The sequence below is a fragment of the Falco cherrug genome, chromosome 7 (assembly GCF_023634085.1).
Source record: "Falco cherrug isolate bFalChe1 chromosome 7, bFalChe1.pri, whole genome shotgun sequence".
In the NCBI taxonomy this organism is placed as follows: domain Eukaryota; kingdom Metazoa; phylum Chordata; class Aves; order Falconiformes; family Falconidae; genus Falco; species Falco cherrug.
In genome coordinates, this window is record NC_073703.1 from 50,054,082 (window position 1) to 50,077,372 (window position 23,291).

The window sequence follows — 23,291 nt, forward strand, 5'->3', positions numbered from 1 at the left end:
GAAAAACGTTACCAGTAGTACCTGTGGCTACTATTTTGCTTTTCACCTCCATGTGTCTTTATTATTCTCTGCACTGTGACAGGAAAAGATTGGGTGTGGTAATTAGACTACTGACCTGGGACTCATCAGAGAAACCTGGTTATGCATCAGATACGTTCTGTAGTCATGGGTAAGTCACTTCCCTGGGCTGCTGTTTCCACACAACTTGAGCCTCCCTGGTAAAAAGTTCTGCATAGGAGCCAGGAACTGTCATGTAAGAAATGCAAACTAGAGCGAGCAGTGCAGAAATTACTTTTGTATTTCACTCTATAAAGCAATACATGCTAGAAGGGAAATTGCCCTGCTGGTCTGAAAAAAAAGTTGCGCTGCTGTGCACTGGATGATCTAAGGCTGGATGAAGGTAAACACGTGGCAGCGTGCACGTCGGGGAAAAATGTTTGGCATTTTCGTGTTGCTTAGCATGTTTCACTGAACGAGTGTCTAATCTGTGAATGCTGTCTTAATGTTATTTCATATTCTGCAAGTTTCGTTGGTTGTGAACAAACTCGAGTATCAGAGCAGTCTACAGGGGGAGCAGTGAAGAAGCAACTTCTTTATTTCCTGCCTTAAGTAGCGTGCCTGCATTTGCCAGAACGCTGTTTTTTACTCTCAGACCAAGGCAACAGGAAGCCATATTCCAGCAGGCAAGCGGAACATTTTTAGGAACCTCAGCAGTATGTGTTCTTGTGAAAGCAGATTTAAGCTTTCTTCTGAAAGTAAATTTCAAGTGTTTGGTAAAACAGCCAACAGTATAGAGACGACCTGAGGATTTGTGTACCTAATACAAATCCTTTTCCCCTTCCCTGTTTTTTCACTTTTTCTTCAGAAAAAGCTGTGAAAAAAGGGGCCAAAAGGGGGAAACAAAACCCACGTTTTCCTCGGGTTCGAGTGGTTCCTAAAAGCCAAAAAGCTCTTTGTTTTTCCTTAGAAAGAAAGGCCACAAGGCCTGATCGCGCTGGAGAGGCTGGTACTGGACTCGGGTCATCAGAGCGGCGAGTTTTGCCAGGTGTTGAACATGGCAGTATTTTGCAGGGCTTGGCTTCCAAATCAGCGTCGCAAACTCTCTCCCCGCCCCTTACTCGTCGGGGATTTCCCCTCCTTCCCTGCAAACTGCAGCCACCGCCGAGCACAGAAGGTCATGCCGAGATCTGTGGAAGGGCAGGGGAGCCAGGCGGTGCCAGGAGGCGAGGCTGAGCTCGGCGGGGCTGCTGGCGGCGCTGCGGGGGGGCTGGAGGAGGGAGGCGGGAGGAGGAGTTGAGGAGCCCGGGCCCGGGAGCCTCCCCGCTTACCGCACTAGGAAGTGACGCTTTCCCTGAGTCCCGGAGAGAAAGAAACAAAGTTTGGGGTTTTGGGGTTTTTTTTTCTCCTCCTTCTTTAGCACCCCCACCCCACCCCCACGCATTTGCGAACTGCCGCTCCGCGTCCCCCCGCAGGTGCCCGGCCGCGGCGGCCCTGCCTCGCCTCGCAGGTGAGCAAGCACGTTTTCTTCCCTCTCCTCTTTTCCGCGGGTTTATCTTTTTTTCTTTTTCCGCACGATTTGCTTCCGTTTTCCTGCCATTTTGGAGAAGGGGTGTCTTTCCTGGGGCGGTTTTTTTTTTTTTGGTTTGTTTTTTTTTTTTTTTTTGTCTTCGGTGTGTGTGTGTGGTATGTGCTTTGTTTGTGGGCGCTGGGTGCAGGATGAGGAGGAGAGGCACCTGTGGAGGTGGCGGGGCTGAGCGGCTCCGCGCCTGGGCCGAGCAGCCCCGCGGGGCCGGGGTCGCGGCGCTGCTGCAGGGGGCTGCTCGCCGCTGCCTGCCGCCTCACGGCTCCGGCGGGCCCCCTGGCTGCCGCTGGGCTGCCGCGGCGGCGAGGCTGTGTCCGCGCCCGGGTGAGCTGCCCGCGGACGGTATTTTGGGGGGTGGGCTGGGGGTGTGTGTGTGCTTTTCTCGGTGCTCGCTGCGTGCCGGAGCGGGGTAACTCCGTGTGTGCCGCGGCCTGTGGCGAGCACGCCGTGCGGCGGGGCTCGGCTTGCAAGGGTTGGGTTTCTTTGCTGGGATTTACGCAGTGGAAGGGGGATGGGGTGGGGAGAAATCTATTTGATAATTTCTGAAAAATCCCGTGCTCTCAAATGTACAGCTCTTTCTCTGGCAGCAACTGCAAAGGACTGATTCTTTGCAGTTTACCAGTAGAAGCTGACAATACACCCACGCACGTATGTGAGAGTCTTATATAATACTTAAGTTGCTGGTGTGTGTGGTTGGTTTTCGGTTTTTTTTTTTCTTAAACAGGCAGAAGCAGGATTTATTTATGGTCTGTAAAGTCTTATGTGGTTGCAGCCTGCAGAATCAGAGAAATATTCTCTTTGCTCAACGGAGATTTACTTGGCATTCTCTTTAAAACAGTTTCATTTTTACAATAATTTGATTTCCTCCCGACTACGTGTTTTGAGCGCAGTGTAAAGGCCATCTGTACTGGAGTAAGCAGTTACGGGAGGGGAAGAGAGAAAAGAAATGTCCTAATGCGGAGACTGATATTAGGTTGTTTAGAGGGCGAGACTGCAGTTCCAGGCAGCAAGAGCAGCAGCTTTATGACTGTGTGTAATTACAGAATGATTGCATAGGACAGCATTGTTGGACTGAATACGTATACACAGGCTATTGTGCAAGACTTCTGTACCGAACAAAACCTAGTTTTGCATTGCAAATGCTAAAAAGAGAATGCATTCTGCATTGAACTGCCCCATTTCTCTTCGACTTTACCGAAAGGGGGGGGGGGGGGAGGAGGAGAAGTGGAACGAGGCTGGTAGTAGAAGTCGCAGACCTGAAATAGTCAGCAGAAAAGAAACGCCACCAGTAGTCCCTGAAATCACGGAAGAAACTGAAAGCTCGTTGTAACTGAGGTTCATGTTTCTAAAGTGATTATGCAGCAGGTGAAAATCAGGCAGGCTTGCTAACAGTCCTGCAGGTTTAGTGCAGTTCTTGCACTGGTCTACGTTCTTGTGTGGGAGAAACACCGGTTTGTTTCTAGCAGCTGCAGTTCAGCTAGCTTTCTTGGAAATGGAGAGAACTGGAAAAGCTTATGTGTCAGGCCACAAAAAATTAGAGGTTGACAGGAGTGCTGGACTGGACATAAATTTTGAACATGCTGTTTCAACTTTAGTTGAAGAGTTGCATCGTGCTCGGTGATCTTGCAGGCAGCACTGGCTGAGAGACAGGACAAGGCATTGAGCCACAGACACTGTATTAGCAAGTTGAAATTTCAACTAAGACTTTGAAAGACTATCAAAATTATGCCGAAGTTCTTGTGGATGCAACTCTAAGATTTGTTTTTCAGAGATGTTGGTTACCTGTAATTTTATCAGTTTGGAAGTACTTGAAATTCATGAAGTATCAAATCCAAAAGATTTCAGATCTGGACTTAGAAATCGACCTAAGATTAGTGAAAATTTTCTGGAAAAGTGTTAACCATCATTGCTGATGTCTTAATAAATTCTGTGAAGGCTTAGAAAGTGTTTTGAGCACTGTGATGGAAAGTAATGAGAAAATGAAAAGCTGCTTTAAAATTTCTTGGTGTTCAACTGGAACATATTTTAGTTGAATACACACAGATCATCTTATTACTGGTAGTCCCCTCAGGTTGTCAGCTAAATGCTTCATGTAAAATATATGTAGCTTTGTTAATGAAGAACATAGTGATGTGCTGAAGTTTACATTTGGTTTTTTTTTTGGGGGGGGGGGGGATGAGGGGGTTGTTACAGTTTTGTTAGCAAGTGGCTGATTAACCACTGTACTAGGCCTATCACTTGACAGACTTTCATGATAATCCTGGAAGTTTATAGGAGCGTTTTGTTTTAACACAAAATAAGTCAAGTTACGTTTCATCTGTGCATTACTACAATGTTTTATTTGTAGCTTTTTCTTTGGATTGTTCTTAATGTCTTGATTGGCTTGACAATCTATGTTATACTGGGTGTTTTAATGTCAAAATTACTTCTGGGTGAAAATAGAAACTGCTTAAAGATGCCTTGACTCATTTGTGGTAGTGATACAACGTAACTATTACTTAAGGTAAGTATTTTGCTTTTCACAGCCTACCTGGTGGGGGAAAACGTTTTAGGTCAGGATTCTTTGGGCTTGTATACAAAGGAGTAGGTAACTTCAATGTCCATGAGTTGTCCTGTGGTGCTCAGTGGAATTAGTCATAGATACACATTTGTGTACATGTTGGCAAAGGGAGGTGTAGCTGTGCTGGCCTTTAACCCTTCCAGGTGCATGAGAGTAGTAGGTGATATGAAATGCTGAGGGCTGTAGCACGGAACAAGCATTTTGGGAGCCTACGTAATCATTCCAGATGTTAATTTATGCTTTTGCATTTTCACTTTTATTGTCATCCATAAGTGACATAAGTGGTAGCTGCAGAACTGCAGGAGGTATTTTCAAGCCTGGCATCCCTCCCATGACACTATTCTGCCAAGCTGTGCCAGGCAATCCCTTAAGTTGCCACTGATGCAGGACCTGTAGCCTTTCTTTGGAAATGGCTACCTGGGTGATGGTGGTAGCAAGCAGTTTGTGTGGAGGGGTGTGTTCCGGCATGTAATAAGACAGGAGTGATTGCCATGAATAAGGATGGTAGTCTGTCTAGCCCGTGATCCTGTTTCCAAAGATGGATATGTATTCTATATGCTTAGCAATTCTTGAGGAGTTTCTACTCAAGAGATGTACCTAATTTTCCCTTGAGCTCAGGTAAACATTTAGCAGCTGCTTTTTTAATCTATTGATCAAATCATGGAATGAGGATGTTGAAGGGACTTGTATTAGGGATAAGAGCTGATTTTTTTTTTTTTGTCGTTTCACCTTTTTTTTTATAAAAAAAACCAGATTTTTTTTTTCTTCATTTTCTGAGGCATTGCATAAAATCTTAGTACTGGTTGCAGTAACTTACAGTTTACGCTAAAATGAAATGTAGTAAATATGCTTATTGTCTCCAGTGCAGTTAGTTATGTTTCCCATAAAGGGACAAAACCCCCACTTTTCTGAGTATCATGTGAAATGGGGTGAGGGGTGGGGCCGGGGGGTAGGGGAGGCTGGAGTTCGTGCAGTGAGGTTTTGCAACACGTGTCCAAAAAGCTAGCGAATTCTGGCACAGGCAAGCCGAGGCTCATGAGTCAGCTCCAAATGGAAGACTTGTCACTGAGCAATTTGTAAATAGGAGGGATGTACTGCTAATTCAAGGAAATATCATCGTTGGGACCTCCCCTAGCAATTGGAAGTGTGGCACAGAGCTATCTGTCAGCAGGAGTTGTCCGTGCTTTGAATCACATGTTCCCTTTAGTGTGATTTGAGCATTCAAACCAAGAAATGCTTGTGTGATACGTAGGCCCTTGAAGGAGGTGGTTGCTCAAGTAATAATTTAAATTTTTGTAGCTGCATACCAGCAACTTGCATTCCATGTGGAAGCTCCTTGGCAGCTACAGCAGCTCCCAGTGCACAAATGGCATGTGTTTCCAGCATGAGGCTGCTCAATAAACACTTCACAACGTTTTGCATAACTTCTGACTCTGAATGGTCTCCAACTGTACCCCTTCTTGAGTGCTCTGCTGATCAGCTCCACCAACTGAAAAATAACACAGAATGTTACAATAAAAAGCTATGCTCTTCAAGCCAGGGAAAAAATGTGAGTGTATGCATTCTGAATGCAGCCAACATTCAGGTATTCAGGAGCAAATGATGTAATGGGGATGTAGAGATAAATCTTGGTAATTAATTCCTTGCTTTTCTGGCTGTGTTGATGCTTTTTACCACATTTGGTGCAACTGACAGCCACCTGATTAGCAGACCTGTATTAATACCATTTATTAGTCTATATGTACTATGGAAGATGTACCGATATGCTTTGAAATTTACATCTTAGAAATGAATTATTTTTTTTTTTTATGTACAAGTAAATTACATGAATGCCTCTTGTTGCATCTACAGCTGGTGTTGATAAAGAAGTTAACTGGGAAAAGCTAGATTTGGAGGGGTGGCAAAGCGTTCAGTGGTTTGTTTTTTTCTTTTTTGTTGTTGTTTAAAGGCCTACAGCAACACATGGAATAATGCTTTCATTTTTAGTCTTTAGTTTTTGAAAATCAGTTTTAAGGTTTTGTATAATAAGTATTGGTAAAGATTGAAACAAGTTAAATGTTATGAATGACCAAACTAGTAAACTGAGAAACAATTCTGTTATCTTTCTTACTGAATATGTTATTGATTCATTACATGGTCAATATTGGGATGTAAAGAGATAGGAAGTGGAATCAAGTCAGTATTCACATTTTGTTTCTTCTTTACTGTATATTATATTCTCACTTGAAAATTGGTTCTCAGGTGCTTGGCTTTCCCCATCATAGCTTACTGATAGGAGAGGTTACACTGTAATGTATCTTGGTGTATCCTCTTCTCATTTATTTTGGGAAGACAAATTAAATGTGCATGTATATTTATATGTACACAAACACTATTCTGTTATATACCCTTAAGTTTCTCATTTTAAACTCTGTTTCCCTGAGAACAAATGTTTGTTTTTTTTCTTGTGGTGTTAGAGTACTGCTTGTGAATTTTTGTTTATATTTTATAAAACTTTTTAAAAGTTTTGATTGTTTGTACTATTATTTCAAGCTTGAATATTGATGAATTTTGGGTTTTATCTTAGTTGATTGTTTTTAATAATGTTGCTTTTGGTATTTCTAGAGCTATAGTGACCAAAACGTGAATTGTGGCTGCAAGGATTGTTCTTTTCTTTATCTTTATTCTTAACTAAGAAGACTTTTTGAAATACTGGTTTGGCTTTGTGGTCTAGTTGTGGTACAGTTTTAGATGGTTGATTTCCAGCTACCAGACTGGCTGCATCCCTTCAGCATGGGTAAAATAGAATCTGTTCTCTGAAGCTACCTTTGGTGGGGCAGAAGGATTGCTGAAATGCTTGTCACCTTGTCTGCAGTGTGCATTGTGATGAAGTCTAAAGCTGAAACTAGTTCCAGGAGTCTGAATAATTTCAAGTTGTTATGTTATGGTATAGTTCATAGGGTAAAATTGCAGTCCTGTTTGGATCCCAGGTTGTTTGAGGATGTTGCATGATTTCAGATGTGGCTTAATCATTTGTGTTTAGGTGCAGCCATATCTGCTGTGTCTGTGTACACTTACGATTCTTTGAGCATCTCCTTATAAACTCCTGCATCAGTCTCGCAGTAATTTGTCATAAATTACATTATTATTTAGAGTTTTTTAGTAATGCAAGTCAACTAGTCTGGCATTGAGTAATATTCTTAACTGTTCAGATTTTTGATCCTGAATAGTCACCTTTAGACACATTCAGAAGAAAAGTAAGACAAAGTGCCATATGTTAAAAATACTGTTGGGATTCTATTGGACTATTTGCCATTAAATTATCTTATTTTCAGGGTTTATTTCTTCCTGCATAATGTATTGTTCATTCTTTCAAGCACTTCCTGAAAGGAGAATTTGCTGTGTTTGTGGGAAATGACTACACTTGGATGGAGAAGTATTTTTCTATCTTGAATTGGTTTTATACCATTTGAGAATGAAATCCCAGCACTGCCAAATTCCTGGTGAGAGGAGAGAGCATCCATCACAGCTGTAAGGCATTCTGATTGCTTTAGGAGATTCCAATGATGACAACTTAGGATGCCAAATACTTGTGTATGTGAAACTGGCAGGGAAAACTTACTGCCCCTATGGTTTAGTTTGATTTCATTACTTAGAAAAAATCTGTATTGAATTGTATTCTTAGAATCTTTTTTGACAAACTCTAGATGTTATCCTGTATGAGACATGCTAAATATTGGGAATATTTATAATATAATCTTCATTATATTGAATTAAGATTATAACTTTATATGTATTTTACTTGGAAAGCTATAATATTTGCACATTCTTAGAAAATGTAAGTATTTTTTTCAAGTATATATCGTAAGTAAATCATGTAGTCTTTCTACATCAGTATTTGTTTAAATGAAGGTGTTTTAAGGGATGTTGAGATGCCGGGGGAAAGTAAATATACTATAAATGAAAGCTAGGAATGAAAAAGTATTACTTTACCATTGAGCGTTCTTAGTATTAAAAGTCTTAGTATTAAGTAAAAATTGCCCTCTTTCGAGATTCAGAAAGTCTTTTTTACTTAAAGGATGTTATTGCAAGTAAAGAATTGTGCTAAATGTTGTGTTTGATTATGGGCTTCATTTTTTTCTGATATAATTTCAGTATTGAAGTGGTCTTTGTTACCATGATTTTCTAAATACATGCAAGAATGCAAAATATATTTAAGACGTTTCCTCTTTCCTATGGCAGTATAAGAACTACTTTGACTCCTTGTTTTTGTTGGGGTTTGTTTGTTTTATAGTCCTCTTTATTTGGCAAAAGTGAAATATTTTAGTTATGGTACTAGCTGGCTTATTTTGCTGTTACCACTTTGTATAGAAAATGTAGTATAACTTTTTCTGTAGAAAAAATTGATCTGAAATGAAAATGCTCTTCTATTGCCGAAGACTATGCAAAGAATGTAGAACTCCTTAAACTCTTATTTTTTGCATCTCAGACTCAAAATTAAAATTAATTTATAAACATTTGAAGTACTGAGGTATCAAAAACCTCAGAAATTTGTTACACATGGTACTGTACTCTGGTTTTATGCTTGTTAATGGTGAATAATGGGCTACCTTGCAAGAAGCTTCATTGCAGTCAATGCTGGTATTTTTTCCTTAAAAAAATGAACAAAGCCTATCTGAAGTTTTTAATTTGCAATATAAATAAACCTAGTTACCTTACCTTTACAGAGGAAATTAAAATCAGAGGACTTTCTTAGCAAAAGAAATAAAATGCAAGTTTGAATACTTGATTTCTAAGTTTTTCTCTACATCTGGAAATGCTCTTAAATAATAATAATTACTATTGATACAAATTGCACACTGGAAGATTCAGTTTCCTCATTCAGGTAATCTCTCCTGGCATTTTAAAACGAAGTAGCCTGCCTGTGCAGACATCTATGCAAAGATGCAGGTTTTTGTTTATTTGTCCGAGAATGGCAGAAGCATATATCTGCTAAAGTGCAAAGCCCAGGAGACAAAAGGAACTTGAGCAAGCTGGTCATAAAGAAGCAAAGCATCTCTCCAACTTGGAGGCGACAGAGCGAGGTTGGAGACCTTTTACAGCACTTCAGGTTGCACTGCTGCTTTTTTAGCAAACTTATGGATTTCTCCATAAGACACCTTTATCAGAAGTATCATTAGGGAAGTATGAGACCCAAGGCAGTGGCCCAAATACTTATCAACATCAACAATTGCTTGATACTTAGTTAAAGGGACAGAACTGATATTAAAACAGCCATGTTGGCAAGATGCTGCTTCTTTTATGCTGACTATATATTTGGGTGATGTTGAATTGGCTTTTACTGTTTTAAAACAGAAGTGTTTTGTGTTTTTTTTCCCCTGTGGTGGTAAATGTCAATCAATAATCTTTTCCAATCCTGACCAGCAATATTCTGTTGTTACAATACTGTGAAGTTACTGTTGATGTTTGTAATTTACTATTTACTGAATGAGTTTTCTATGAAAGGGCAAAACTTCCTGTTTTTAAAAGACAGCCCCAAACCAAAAAATCCTTCTTATGCACACACAAAATAAAAAAGCACCAAGGTAGGAAAACACTTTGATTTAGAAGCTTTTAATGCTTCCTTCATGGAAGGTACTGGTATTTAAACTATACTTGGATCAGGATCTCAGGTTGTAAACGCTTCAGGCCATCTAGTACAGTAATAAAATGTTTCAAGGACTGCATGACAAAAAGCAAACAAGAAACCCCAGTATTTGAGCTGGTTCACACGTTACTCAGCAGAGATGTCACTGATGTTTGCAGCAGGTCTTTGGTGTCTAATATAGAAATATAATTTCTTAAGAAACAAAAAAAAATAATTCAGTTTTCTGTAGTCTCTTGTAAAAAATTTGAATAGAAATCTACTTAAGAGACTTTTGAGAATAATTCAGATCTGCTTATGATCGTTTGCTTCTGCTCTTCACATGGTGAGTGTTAAGAGAAAAGACTGCACCTGCTTTGTAATTCTCAGGCTACATGGTATAGATAAGTCTGCAGTTTTACTCTTTCATATTCTGAGCCAATATGCAGGCTCATAACATAAAAACTGCACGGGTTTACCATTTTAGTTTGAGTAATATGTAACAAGGTGCAGGCTACATGTAGACCTTAAAGTTCTAAGTGAGCTGTAGATGTCCCTTTTGTCAAGCAAATTTGCGGGTCTGATCTGTTAGTGGAGGTTGTAATGCTGTGACTGGATCTGTACCAGCAGCTCTTACGGAGGTCTGTTTCAAGAATACCGCCTAGAAATTGAATTTAAGGGGAGCTTTCTAATGTATTAGTTGGGTTAAAATGTTTAAGAAACTACATCCATACTCTTACCAAGAAGTCTTTGTTTAGCCTTTAAAAATCTTAAGTAAAATCTTGCTCTTCACCTCTTCTATTAGCCTGGAGTGCTTTTGGTGTTCCACCTCCGAAGTTAACTGGTGTTACTATTTGGGGGGTTGGGGGAAGTGTTTCTATTTATCATTTCATTGAGCCTTTTATTCATAAGTAGTCACAACAGGCTGCTTATACTGAAATTAAAATGCTCAGTAGCAAGAAGCAGGTACCTAGAACTTAGAGGAAGTCTTGCTCATTGCCCTGACCCAGAGGACCATTAGATTTTCCAGTCATGGAGTTTCCTGCATCTAATATGTGAGTTCACACTTAGATTTACAAACTGGTAGACAATTGTGGGACAACTAAGACCAAAGACAGACAGACTTGAAAGAAAAGATAAAAAAAATACTGTACAGGGAGGAAGTGTTTTCTGGTGACGTAAGACATACAACAAAACTGTCCAACCTTCTCCCTTTCTTGCAATCTCACTGCTTTAATTCACATTGTAATGTAAATTTACAACTTAGATTGTTTGTGCCTTGTTATCATCTGTGTTGATGATATTACCCTCAACAAAGGCTACAGAACTATACTCTGACCTAACAAGAAGCATACAAGGTCAAGAGTGGGAATGGAGATGCTGCTCCATCCAAGGGAGCTGCTTGATGGGGATCATGTCCATTAGGGGAAGGCTGACACAAGAGAGTCTGAATCTGCATCTGGGTGGCTGGGTGTGTGTTTTGTCAGCTTGCTTTGTACAGGTCATGCTCTCTCACACCTACCGTTGTTTAGGAAGGAGCTAGCTTTGTTGTTCAGAAAGAGTCTGTGGACCCACTGTGGACCTCCAGTCCACCAGATAGAGGCACTTAGGCCTTAGGTGGAATAGCAACTTTTTTCGTTCAGATGAAGATACATATTTGCTCCTATGATGCATCCTTTATGGGCCCTTTTGACTGGCTTTTTCCTGGATATCCTGGTTGCAAGTCTGACTTCTGGTTCTCTGCGAGATGCTTAATCCCTTTATGTTTGTTCTACAGATCTGAGATATGGAACTGAGGCTTCTGGACTGCACATTAGAAATGAGGCACCAGTTTGTGTGTGGAGCAGATTGAGTAGAGTTTCCCTAGCCAGGTTACTTTGCTTTAAATGAGGTCATCAGTGAACAAAATTATGATCTCTGTGGCTTAGGTGATATCAGTCTGGCTCTTATGGAGAGCTATTTCATACTTCACTGTTTCTCAGTTGGGCAGCTTTGACAGTGTTATTGAAAAGGTCAAAGGTGGAGGAAACCAAAGCGGTTAATCAACTTTCTCCCTTGGAGCATGGTTTCGGGACATTTTTGCCAGGTCTATTCATCTGTCAGCTGCTCTATTATGTTTTTTATTGTGAGGATGAACAGAATTCCTCAGTTTTGCTGTGTGCTAAAAAGTATTTTAAGATGACAGCTATTTCTGAGTGACCTGATCTATGAGAGTAAAGTACAGTTTGGAGGTGGAAGGATACTTTGTGTTTAGTGACAGCTATAACTCAGTTACTGTAAGTGACAGAGTTTGCTTGGGAAAGTGCTCTAGATTACATGTAGGGTGCCTGGCTGTTTACAAGTAACCATCTGAGCTGTACAGTTTGGATGCACGGAGGGAATGTGAAAATCTATTGACATCTTTAGTTACTCAACTAGTTTATTTTTGGGAGCTCATGAATTGGCAGGACATAGTGACCCTGCCTGAAGGGGAAACGTGTAATGACTTTGAATGCAGGAAACTTAGTGAATATTTTCTCAAGTTACTTGCTATTATTTCTTTGTGGCAGCTATAATGGAGGTTTTAGCCCCTTGCTTTCCCACTGAACATTTTTGTATGGTGTTGATATATTTTAATTAAGATCTAATACTACATCAGCATGAAATTGCTTAAATGCATTATACAACAGGTTTGAAGCATATGGAGTTTTCTTGTTTGAAAAAGGGGAAAAAACATTTGGTGGTAGCTTGTTTGTAACCCTTTATAATGTTATACGCTTCATTGGGAATAGCTATGGCTTGGATTCAGAATTGGTCTGGGGCACAAATGCTACTACACAGAGAAGACAGCTGTTTTGCACACAGGTAATACAGGATTCTGAAACAAATAGGGAGCTGAGGGAAGTTGTATTTATGTACAAAAGCACAGCTGTATTTTTGCTTGACACTGATACTGCTTTTGCACTGTGTAGCTAGAGGTAGACCCAGCAAACAGGATCAAAAACTGACAGTAACAACTGCCAAGTCTTACAGAAACTTTGCCCTTCCTATTATGTTTTCTGCACCTGACTGATTTGCACAAAACTATTACCGCTTAGCGTAGTGTGTAAGAGAGTAAGAACAAGAAAGCTTTCTTGTACTGGGTTCCTTGTAGCTACTACTACAAGTCCTGGTTTGGAGAGCTGTTACAAGGCAATGGAGTAAGTGGGGAGTTTATTCTAGAAGAAAGTTGGTTTTCTTTTTGCTTTAAATGTGTTGTACTGTTATACCATCAGAAATTCTCTGAAAAAAAATATATTTAAAAATATGTAGTAGTAGTTTCATGTTGCTTAATAGTTTCTTGATACTGAGAAGGTTCTCAAACAAATTGAATTTTTGGAGGTGAGAAAACTCAAGTCCTTGACACATCTCTTTTGTAATAACTTCTTGAAAGCAAAATAATGGGGTTTATTTAAAAATTTAAACAAGGGAGTGTTTCCTTCATGACTGCAAAGTTGTTATTGATACGTTGAAGCCTTCATAATTGAATCAAATTGTTTGTGTAGTGCTTGTTTGTTTGTGGAGATAAAGCATCATTTTAAGAAAAAAATTATTTAAGTAAACTACTTCTGAAGAATTCCTTTCATTTAAATTGGTTCTTATCTGCAGTGGATGTAGTCATGTAAATGTATGCATGTACACATAACTATATACGTATAATATATAGCCAAGATAGAATACAGCTGATCAGTGATCACAGGAGTTGCATAGTGTTGTGACTTCAAACAAAATGTGCTTTACAAATAGCATTCATTTGCTCTTCTTGCCAAACAAAATATCCAAATATAAATTGGATGCTAGTGTAAGGGAGAACACGTTTTTGACCAGGGACCAAGCTGCAAATATGTTATGGCCTTAATTTCATGGAAAGGATTGCATCTTTTGGGAGTTAAGGATTAAAACAGCTGAGAGATACTTTGTTTTAGGGTTTTTCTTGGGGATTATGGGTAGCAGTGTATAATTATTTTTTTTTTACTATTCAAAAGAAACCCCTTCTTTTCTAGTGAAGTATGAACAACTGTGATGTATCAAGGCTCTTTTTAATCTAATTTATCATTTAAGGGAGCTCGATTTCCTTCTAATGCAGAAGTTGAAAAAGAAGCCATGTATGTTCGTTGCTCATGGAAATGCAGAACAAGTAGTATAAACAACAGAAGGGGCTGTATATTAAAAAAGAATAATTAAAAATCCTCACCCAAGACCTAAATGAAATTAATGTATTCTGGGATGCCTTTATGTGCACTGCTAAAGAGGGTACGGGACTCCATGGTTGTGCTGCAAATGTGTAGTGCTTCATCGGTCTTTGCAGGGGTGTTTACTGCCTGGCTGGGCCTGGGGGTCCTTAAAATAATGGGGTGGGGACTGGATGTCACTGCAGCCACAGGGCATGGCATGCCAGGCTGCCTGCGAGGGCGGGGGAAGCTGCCAGGTGTCTGGTTTTGAGGACAGCCTGAGCTTCATGACTCTTGAGACCAGTGAGCTCAGCTGCAGGGTGGACTTAAACCCTTTCAGAGATACTGTTTCTTCAGGCTGTCACTTGGGTTCTTGCTCAGCAGCTGATGCATTTCATTGGGAAATGCAACATCAGAAAAGCATGCTTTTAGACTCCAAGTGGCTTTGGAGCAGCTGTACTACAGCTAAATAAGTATATCCCTCTGTAAGAGGAAATAACTTTTCTACCAGATATATGCACAGATGGATTGTAATCATACTGAGGCCAGTCTTTGCCTCAACAAGAGGAAAAAACTTTTTTAGTAGAGTTATAAATGGAAATTGTCCTTACAGTAGCTTCTTGCAGCAGCAGTTGGAGGACTACTCCTGCCTAGTGCGAATGAGGTTGGCACTTCAGGGAGTTTGAAAAACTAAAGAAGCTAGGGAGGTACAGGCCATGAGCTGCAACAGCAAATGTGTATTAAAACTTATTGTTCCCCAGATGCCTACAAAAGTGTCTGTGAGCAGTTCTACAGCAGTGTGAGTGGACCTGGATAACAGAGGTGTATGTGCCAGAGGTACTAACATACTGGATGTCAGTATGCTCAGAGAGTAGGGGAGGAGAGCCTTCCCCTGCCAGGGGGAAACCCAGTGTCTTGCAAGTTCCAACATACAGATTTCATTTTAGGTAGAAAAATAAGTTGTGTTCGTTTTTATTTTTTTAAAGAATACAAATTTGAAAGATATTTAGTAATTACAGATACACTTCCTAAAATATTTGATACTAAGTAGACCAAAGTACAGAGCTAAAATTATATGCAAACAGCACTTACGACAGCTGCTGCTTCTTCAGGAGGGAATTATGACACTGAAATAGTGGATCTGGTATAAGATCATTCCAGGATGTTCATCACTTCATCTTCAAATACTAAGGTACTTTAATGAAGAGGCAGTTGTTACTGATGGGGTTTTGCTTTAAAAAGGCAGCTTCAAACTGAAAGCAAACTTGTAGATTTAAACAACACCCTCTGTGTCTTAAAATAAATGGATTGTATCTCCTGACAGAAATGGTGCCAGTATCCAGAGGAGGCCTTAAGGCATGCAACTTTGTCACATGGCCCTAAAGACTACAAAGTGGCTTTAAGTTAGTGCGTATGTTTGCAATTGTATGGCTGTCTTTTTTTTTCTTTAAAAAAAAAAAAAAAATAAAAGGAAGAAAAGTTTTTAAGCTTTAGCATGGGAGGGAGGAGGAGGAGGTGGTCTGTGATTGCTTTTAAACACTGAGGTTTTCCAGAATGCCTGGAAAGGACATGGTGCTGCTCCTGTGGTGCACGTTCACTGAGATCTGTGTGGCGGGAGAGACTGCAGCAGATCTCTGGCAAGCCCTCGTTGTGTTCCACAGGCTGGTTTTCCACAACTCTCAGCAAACTGGTCACCACTGATTATTCTTTCCACATGTTGATTTTGTGCATGAAGCTACTTCAGGGAATTGAAGCTTCCAATTTGGGAGCTGGAAGGTTAATTATTTCCCTTGCCTTTTGGCTTGTGTGTGCAATTTGCTTGGAGGGCAGCGGGGAGAGTGTTAACCGTTTACAAGTGTACATCTTCCCTCATTCCTCCTCAGAATGGTTGTGGAAATTAGTCCTAGGCTAGTTTAGGGAAACAGCGAAAGTCGTTCTTGATAGTCAAGACTGTGGTAAGTACACAGAATTGCAAGAAACGCACAGTGAGTGGATTTTGTTACTGAAGAGTTAGTTCTCCACAATGAACAGCAAGAGAACACATCCATACTCGACTGAGGAAATTTTTACTATTGCAGCTAGGCAAGCAAAGTATCTTTATTGCTGTGGACTTTATTTTAAACTGTTTATTCAAAGAAGTGTCATTTTACTTGTTTAAGGTATAAAAAGCTTGAAAAGTTGGACTGTGGTAAGCAATCTCCTTTTTTAAAATTAGAGTGGCAGATCTGCTTATTTTAGAATTTGACTAGAGAGCTAGTGAAGTGATACTGGGACTTGAGCAACTGCTGCTGTTAAAACCCTGAACCTTTAAATCCAGTGTCTACTGAATGTTAGGGGGAGGTATGTGCATGAATTTTTTCAGTTGGTGTTTGAGAATTAACAATCTTTCAAACTATAAGCAGTTCCTCTAGTGATACTGAGAAATTTGGCACACAATATTCTTTCCATATCCAAAAAAAAGAAGGGTTACTTCCTCTTCACTATGCAAATATCTGTGCATAAAATTAAAAAATATATATTAACTGAAACATTTGGGAAAACCTTTTATTTCTTCAAGGAAGGGAGCTGAGAAGTAGTAACTAAAATGGTAAACAACTTCTGTTTATTAGTTGTAGCTTTTTTATGTCCAAACCTGACCTGTTACTTTCAGATAAAGGTAGAAATCAAAAAATTATAGTAAAGGAATTACCAATTGTGAGAAGCTATTAAAAAAACCCAAACAAAACACTAAGAACTTATTATAGTTGCTTCACTGGATGGGTGGCTCATGTCTCTTCAAACAGTTTGTCCTGCCATGATATCTTTGGGAACCAAGTACATTTAACTTGGAAGGCATCATGTGCTAGAAAATGTACTGGGAATGTAGGTACAAGAGGAGGGGCATCTGCAGGGACTGATACACTTATGGTTTCAGAAGGGAGATGTTATCTTCTTCCTGCTAGTTTTTTTTGTCGTATCACCTTTTTCTCACATGTTGGCTTCCTACATGTTGCAACATGAATGGAAACCAACCATTGTATTTGACCTCAATCTAAAATTGAAAGTGATAAATTCTTCAGCATTAGGCCTCTGAAACTGCAGCTGGGGGAATCCCTGTCTCTTTGTAGATGCTGCTGTGAAGCTTTATGCCAAAATCGGGGTCACGCATCTTGCAGAAAGTGAGCTGAAGATACCTGAAGAATGTGAAAACCTTAAGCAAAGCCGTAAGTTTAGAAGTGGCTACAGTACAAACCTAGCCTGCCATGTGCAGGAACTGCGTTATGTGTAGAAGCCATTTTTTAATCTGAACTTTTTTTCCTGATGGTCTTATGCAGAGGTAGCAACGAGTGTGAATTTTCTTCTGCTTTTTTGTTCAGTTTCGTGGCTCTGACAGTACTTCTGTGACTCTGATTTGACAAATTTTGTCTGCAGGGGAGCCTTTTGTGCTGAGTGTTCAAGTTTTAGAGTAAGGGAAAGAACAAAGCCACAAATGCAAGTGGTGGGAGATTTAGCAGCGGAATTGACTTAACAACTTAATCTACTGTAATAGGTGAATTTCATCACAGTTATGTGCAAATTAGTACTTGTTCGTTCTAAGTAATACTGTGCCTTAGCATTTCTCATGCATCCTCATGCATAACTCTCAAGGCTTTTTTTTTTTAATAAAGCAGTTGCTATAAATACATAGCTTTTTATGGAAAGGGGAAAAACAAGACTTGAGATTTAATCTCTGAATTTAAAAACTCTGACCCCTGTTTTATTTTTCCATGACATTTCATTATATTTCACAACCAAATGTGTGATGGTTCTCCCCCTCTCTTCCCCTTTTTTTCCCTTAAATGACAGAAACGTGATGTTTGGGACACTGGGGCGGGACCACAGTGCCTGCCCGCCGGTGGGGCCTCAGAAAGGCCAGTGGTGGTAGTGGCAGAGCCCCTTCCATGGTCTGCTGAAAGAGTCCTTGTTCCTACAGACCAGCTGCTGCTGTGTCTGCCACGTTCCTGCTAAAAATCAGTACAAGTTTTGCTCTTAACTTGGCCAGAGACAGGGTTAAACAGAATATTCAGTTAGAGGGTTCAAGGGGTGGAAGCTTGTTCCTGGCTGGGCGGGCTCTGAACATGTGCAACTCCCAATGCATCCGTTTCTTGTGGGCTTGAAAACTCTTTCTTACTTGTGGTGCCTCAGATGTTGTGGTTGTGAGAAAAGAACAAAAATTCTTTTCCCTTGGAGTGGTTGTTGGGAAGGAGGTTGCAAAGATGGGAGGAATATATATGTCATGGTAATTGCTAAAAGCACTGTCTAACAGGACTTAAGAGCTCCCTTTCCTTTTTTTATTCTGATTCCAAAGTATGCTTTTTTGCTTATGGCGATTCTAAGAGATGTAAACAGATGAAAATACTTATCGAAGCCAATCTACTTACAGCTATAATTTAGTATATTCCTCCCCTTCTTTCTTAATTTGAATTTGTAATCGCATACAGGGAAGGGATTTGATGAGGTTCTTCAGCATTGTTACCTAATCCCTAGACAAAATTACTAATCATGTCATGTTTACACCTGAATAGGTCTGCCTAGTATTCCTGAATTGCTCTGTGTCCCCCCTGGACACTGCTGCAGCCAAGGCTAGTGTATCATTATGCATATATGCCTCATAGGTGGCAACTCTTATAAAAACTAGAAGAATATTTTCAGATCCACAATGAATCTGCGTTGACTGCCATATGCTTATTTGGAGTTGTTTATTATGCATGGCATACAGTCTCATGGGCCTGCTGAAATAGGGACAAATGTTTCAGGGTGGTTTCATTTGCACTTTAGCCATCCTTAGGATGGGATTTCAAACTGAGTAAGAGACTAAAGATGATTTGAAAGGGTACGGCACTAGCTTGAGACTGAGTTGGGTTCCCTGATCCGTCGCAGACCTCTTCAGGCAAATCACTTAATCGTTTCTTTCTCTGACTTAGTCCCCTTCAATAAAAGCGAGTAATAGTAGTTCCCTCCCTTAAAGAGGCGTTGCCAGACTAAGTACATGAAAGAGTATATAGTGCTGTTTGTTATGCTGTGATTATGAAGCCATGCAACTGTGTTAAACAGAACTTGCTATAATTCAGTTTCTGTACTACGGTGCAAGAAATGAAGCTGTGGTCAGCTGGCTAATGTCATTTTAAAAAAAGGAAGCACCAAAACACAGCTCCAACCAGTACAATTCATGCAAGTGGAAGAGCCCTTCCCTTTAGCCCACAGTACAGGCAGAGCTCCTGGGCCGTACAAAGGTATTGTAGAATGCTGCATCTGTAGAGTACTGGTTAGAGATCTCTAGTATAATACTGCCATATACAATTTAATGTTAGAGCTCTTCTACAGATACTGGGTGTGTTTTAGAATACGTTGTGATTTTTATATCAGAATAGCTTTGGGGGGGAAGTTCTGCAAGGTATTTTAAGTAGTGTTCTATACCAGTTTCTGAATTTTAGTGTATCTGTTCAAAATGAAGATGCTTTACCTGACCATCTTGCAAATGCAGTCTGTATCTACACAATATGAATGAGTGAACAATGGACAAAACTGAGATCAAGGAATTCCAGAAGAATAATCTCTTGTTGGCTACCCATTCACTCTTTAGTGCAAAACAGGCTGCTTTGTCTCTCATTGTTTGCCTATTAAAAATACAGAATGTTGCACACGACACATGTTATGTGGTTGGATGATTTGGTGTTAATGTATTGCTTTAACTGTTGCAAATGGTTACCTAAATGTTAAGTATTCCAATAACATCAACTTTGTTTGTGGGCAAGTTCCTTCAATTACTTTCCCCAAACAAAATTTGTCTTCAGGATAGCAACTAGTAGAATATTTTTCTGCCTTGGTTGATTCGTAGATCTCTCCCAAATGGGGGAGGACTGTGTAATGAATGTCAGCTTGCTGATGAGAGACTGGATGTTCATTCTCATTGTTTGGAGATTTGTTGAAAATAGTAAAGTCATCAGAAGCTGTGGGATATAAGCTGAACTAGTAAACTGTTTGAAATAAGAGATCCAGCTGGCATGGAAAGATCCTTTAGAATTCACTAGATACGTTATGGATTCTGAAGGAGTATCAATCTCAGAATTTCTTTTTCTTTGGTATGAGAGGATCAGGTTGATGCAACCCATACACCTGAAGGGATAACTAGTCCATTAGCCTTTTATTCTGAGAGTGAAAACTGTATTATGTAAAGGATTTTTTTTTTTTTTTTAATGCTTAGCAATTTCTTTTGGAGATGGTCAGGTGTTTAGCACTGATCCTTTTACTGGCTTTTCTAGTAAGCTGCTGTGTGACTTTCCAATTATTTATTGCCTTATTTTTTACAATTGAGAGGGACTTACTGTTTCTGTTAATAGCCATTACATGGTTTGTATCTTTAGGAAATACAGCTATTCAAAGTGTAATGTGCGATTATTGACTCAAAAATGTTATTACTTCTGATAAAATGTATTTATATTGTTCCAGGACTCACAGAGCAAACTGTATAAATGCAGGAGGGAATGTAAAATCATGTTATGCTTCTGATCTGCTTAATGCTCACAGAATTCCATGTGCAGGTGGATTAATGTGTGAGCTTTAACTTTTCCCGTAATACTGAACTTGATCATTGTGACCTTGATTTTGTGTTCTCCTGAGAATAATTGAAAGTGTTTTGCTCAATTTAAAATAGCTTTGTAAGCGTGCTTAATAGAGGGCACTTTTCCACATGCTGTTACTGAATGACATTTTTCCTTTCTAGTTATAGAGTGCAGGATGGGTGGTTTGCTTCAGGTAGACTTGTTGAGCTGAATCTTTAGGAAGTTTCTGACTTTGCTCTGAGTACATATGAGGCTGGTGTCGCTTATGTCCAATTGTGGAAATGCTTTTTAATGTTAGTACAGATACAAATAAGTCACTACAGAAATAGAAGAGGCTTGCCTTGTATTTGATCCAGTATTGGTGCCAACCATCTGCTCTTTCTTTCCTCTGCTGAGATCCCTATGGATAAAAGGAGGAGATCGGGCAGGCGTCTGGCAGGTAACTGGCAGGGACCTCTGAATCCAAGGGCCTGGAGAGTGTTCTGATTCCTCTAACGAAAGATTAAGAAATCAGAGTGCTCTCTGGGCCCCTGGATTCTTTAAACCTTGCTGGTTTCCACTGTGTGGTGACTGTGCTTGCCCATGTCTTCTAGTGTTTCTACCCCTAGTATTCACTAGTGTGCATTTGCTTAGCTGTGTTGTAATGCCCGATAGCCCCAGTCATGGCCGAGAGGTTACTGTACCTTGCAGCAGACCAGCACAATAAAAAGACCTTTTTATATTCAACAGTGACCGCAAGACTACTTAAAAGACATAATTTTAGAAATCTGAACTAAAGTCCTGTCAGTGCTGTTAAAGACTGACTACTTGAGTAGTTTTATAATTATGAGCCCAGTCAATACTGGCATCTGGCTGGCTGTGTGTGGATGTGGGCAAATCAAGATCAGCGCCACTTCATCTTAGATAACTGCTGAAAACCAAAAAAGATATTTCTGGGTCAGGTGAGGCAGAAAGAGGCATATGACAAAAGAACAACTATGTTATTATTTGTGTGACCTTTTCCCTTCATTTTTTGGACTGCTCCCTCTTCTTTGGTTATCACTGCCCTGTTGCATCATGTCTCAAGTCAGACTTCTAAGGTCTTTGTGAAAGAATCCCCATGTAGCCTGTTAGTGTTAAAGATAAGAGACTTTTATGATCTCAAAATACTTTGAGTATTAGTGTATTGGTTTTCAGGTGGTATTCTCATTTTATTAACTGATCTGAAGTGGCTTGCTTAAGATGCATGTTTGTAGCAGAACTGGAAATTGATCCCACATTCTCTGAGGTTCTGCTTGGGCTTTTAGTCCCAGCTATTCTCCAGTCAGATTTGGGTGAGTGATTATCCTCCTTCATGGCGTCAAGAGCATCTCTGCCGAGAGCTATGGTCAGAGTATTGAGTGCATTTTTGTCTCCCGTGAAGAAACTTCTGGGAATGGAGAGTATTCTCACCTCGATGAACTTTCCCCTTTTTCTTCCCTTATTTGTAGGCTGTTACTCTTGCAAAGCCTTGAAGGAATCTGTGAAGAGCTCAGGCTATGGTATTCATACACTGGACACCTATTTTTATGTCTTGTTTGTGATGGAGTGCTGGAGAGGTCAAGATGGAAACAACTGAACCTGCAGCAATCTTTCCTGTTGCAACTCAGTGCTCAGATGTGTTTTCTTCTCAGGGCTAAATCGCAGAGATTTGTTCTGTCTCTGGGGTGTATCGTGGTTCTGCAGCTAGTGTGTTTGTGGCTGTAGGGGCATTTGGAGCGAAAGGACACAATGTGGCTATGTCAGCTATGTGAATGTGAGGGCAGGGAGAAGATTTTGGCCTGCTCTTTGCCATTCTGACTTTGGCGCCTGCTGTGATTCCTGCATATTGGAGTGTTGGTCTCTTTGTTGCTAGCAACTGCCTTCCCTGACAGCTCCAAACAAAAAAGCTTAAAATAACTATCAAGTGCTTACAGTGGGAAGAACTATTAACCCATTTCCAGTGGGAAAGAATAGTATGTTAATGTAACTTTACAAAGCCTCAAAGCAACATTTCATACTCATTCACAGCTGTGTTCCTTCTGCAGTCTAGGGCTGCCCAAGCCTCTTCAGATCATGGTGTTTATCATGATGACAGATTATAATAACTAATATTCCTAACTTCAGTACAGTTTATAACATTAATTTAAGAAATGCACCATGTATGTATTTTATTAAAGGGTAAGCCTGCACTGTGTTGCAAAGCCATTTGTAAAGACGGGCTTTCCTGCATATTTATTTACAAAGGTCCAGTTTATGTAATTGTCTCTTTCTCATAGTTTTCTCTAAGAACTGCATGTTGTTGCTGTGAAAGATGAAAGATGGGTCTGGTGCAAATGATGAATTTTTTGTTTTCATGAGATGAGGTTTGTGCAAAGTTCCAATTACACCATTCAAAGTTTTGCTTGAAGGTAAATTGAGGATCTAACTTGCATTTGCTATAGTACCTTTCCAGTAGCTGGGAGAAACAACATCAGTTTCATTAAAAAATATATCGGGGTGGGTTATTTTTCCCCTTTTGTTGTTTGTTTAATAATCTGCTAAGTTACAAAAAGCAGACCAGAATTTTATCCTGGCTCTGGCTGAGCCCCACAGCAGCCCTCCCAGTGCTGTGCTTGTACTGGTAGCCAGAAGGGTGCTGCTAACACACCGGTGTTTGGCTTCTGCTGAGCAGCGCTCGCACAGCACCGAGGCTGGCTCTCCAACATCCCCCCATCACCAGCAGGCTGGGGGTGGGCAGGGTCTTGGGAGGGGACAGAGCCAGGACAGCTGACCCAAA

At 40.1% G+C, this 23,291-nt stretch overlaps 1 protein-coding gene across 2 annotated transcripts in view; it reads left to right on the forward strand.

Moving 5' to 3' along the window:
* Positions 1-1,149: 1,149 nt before the first annotated feature.
* Positions 1,150-23,291, forward strand: part of MIDEAS (mitotic deacetylase associated SANT domain protein) — a 49,096-nt gene continuing 26,954 nt past the window's right edge. For both annotated transcript variants that reach the window (XM_027808029.2, XM_005441164.3), the window contains exon 1: positions 1,150-1,507. The gene's annotated coding sequence lies outside the window, so the exon portion shown is untranslated. The remainder of the gene's footprint in view (positions 1,508-23,291) is intronic.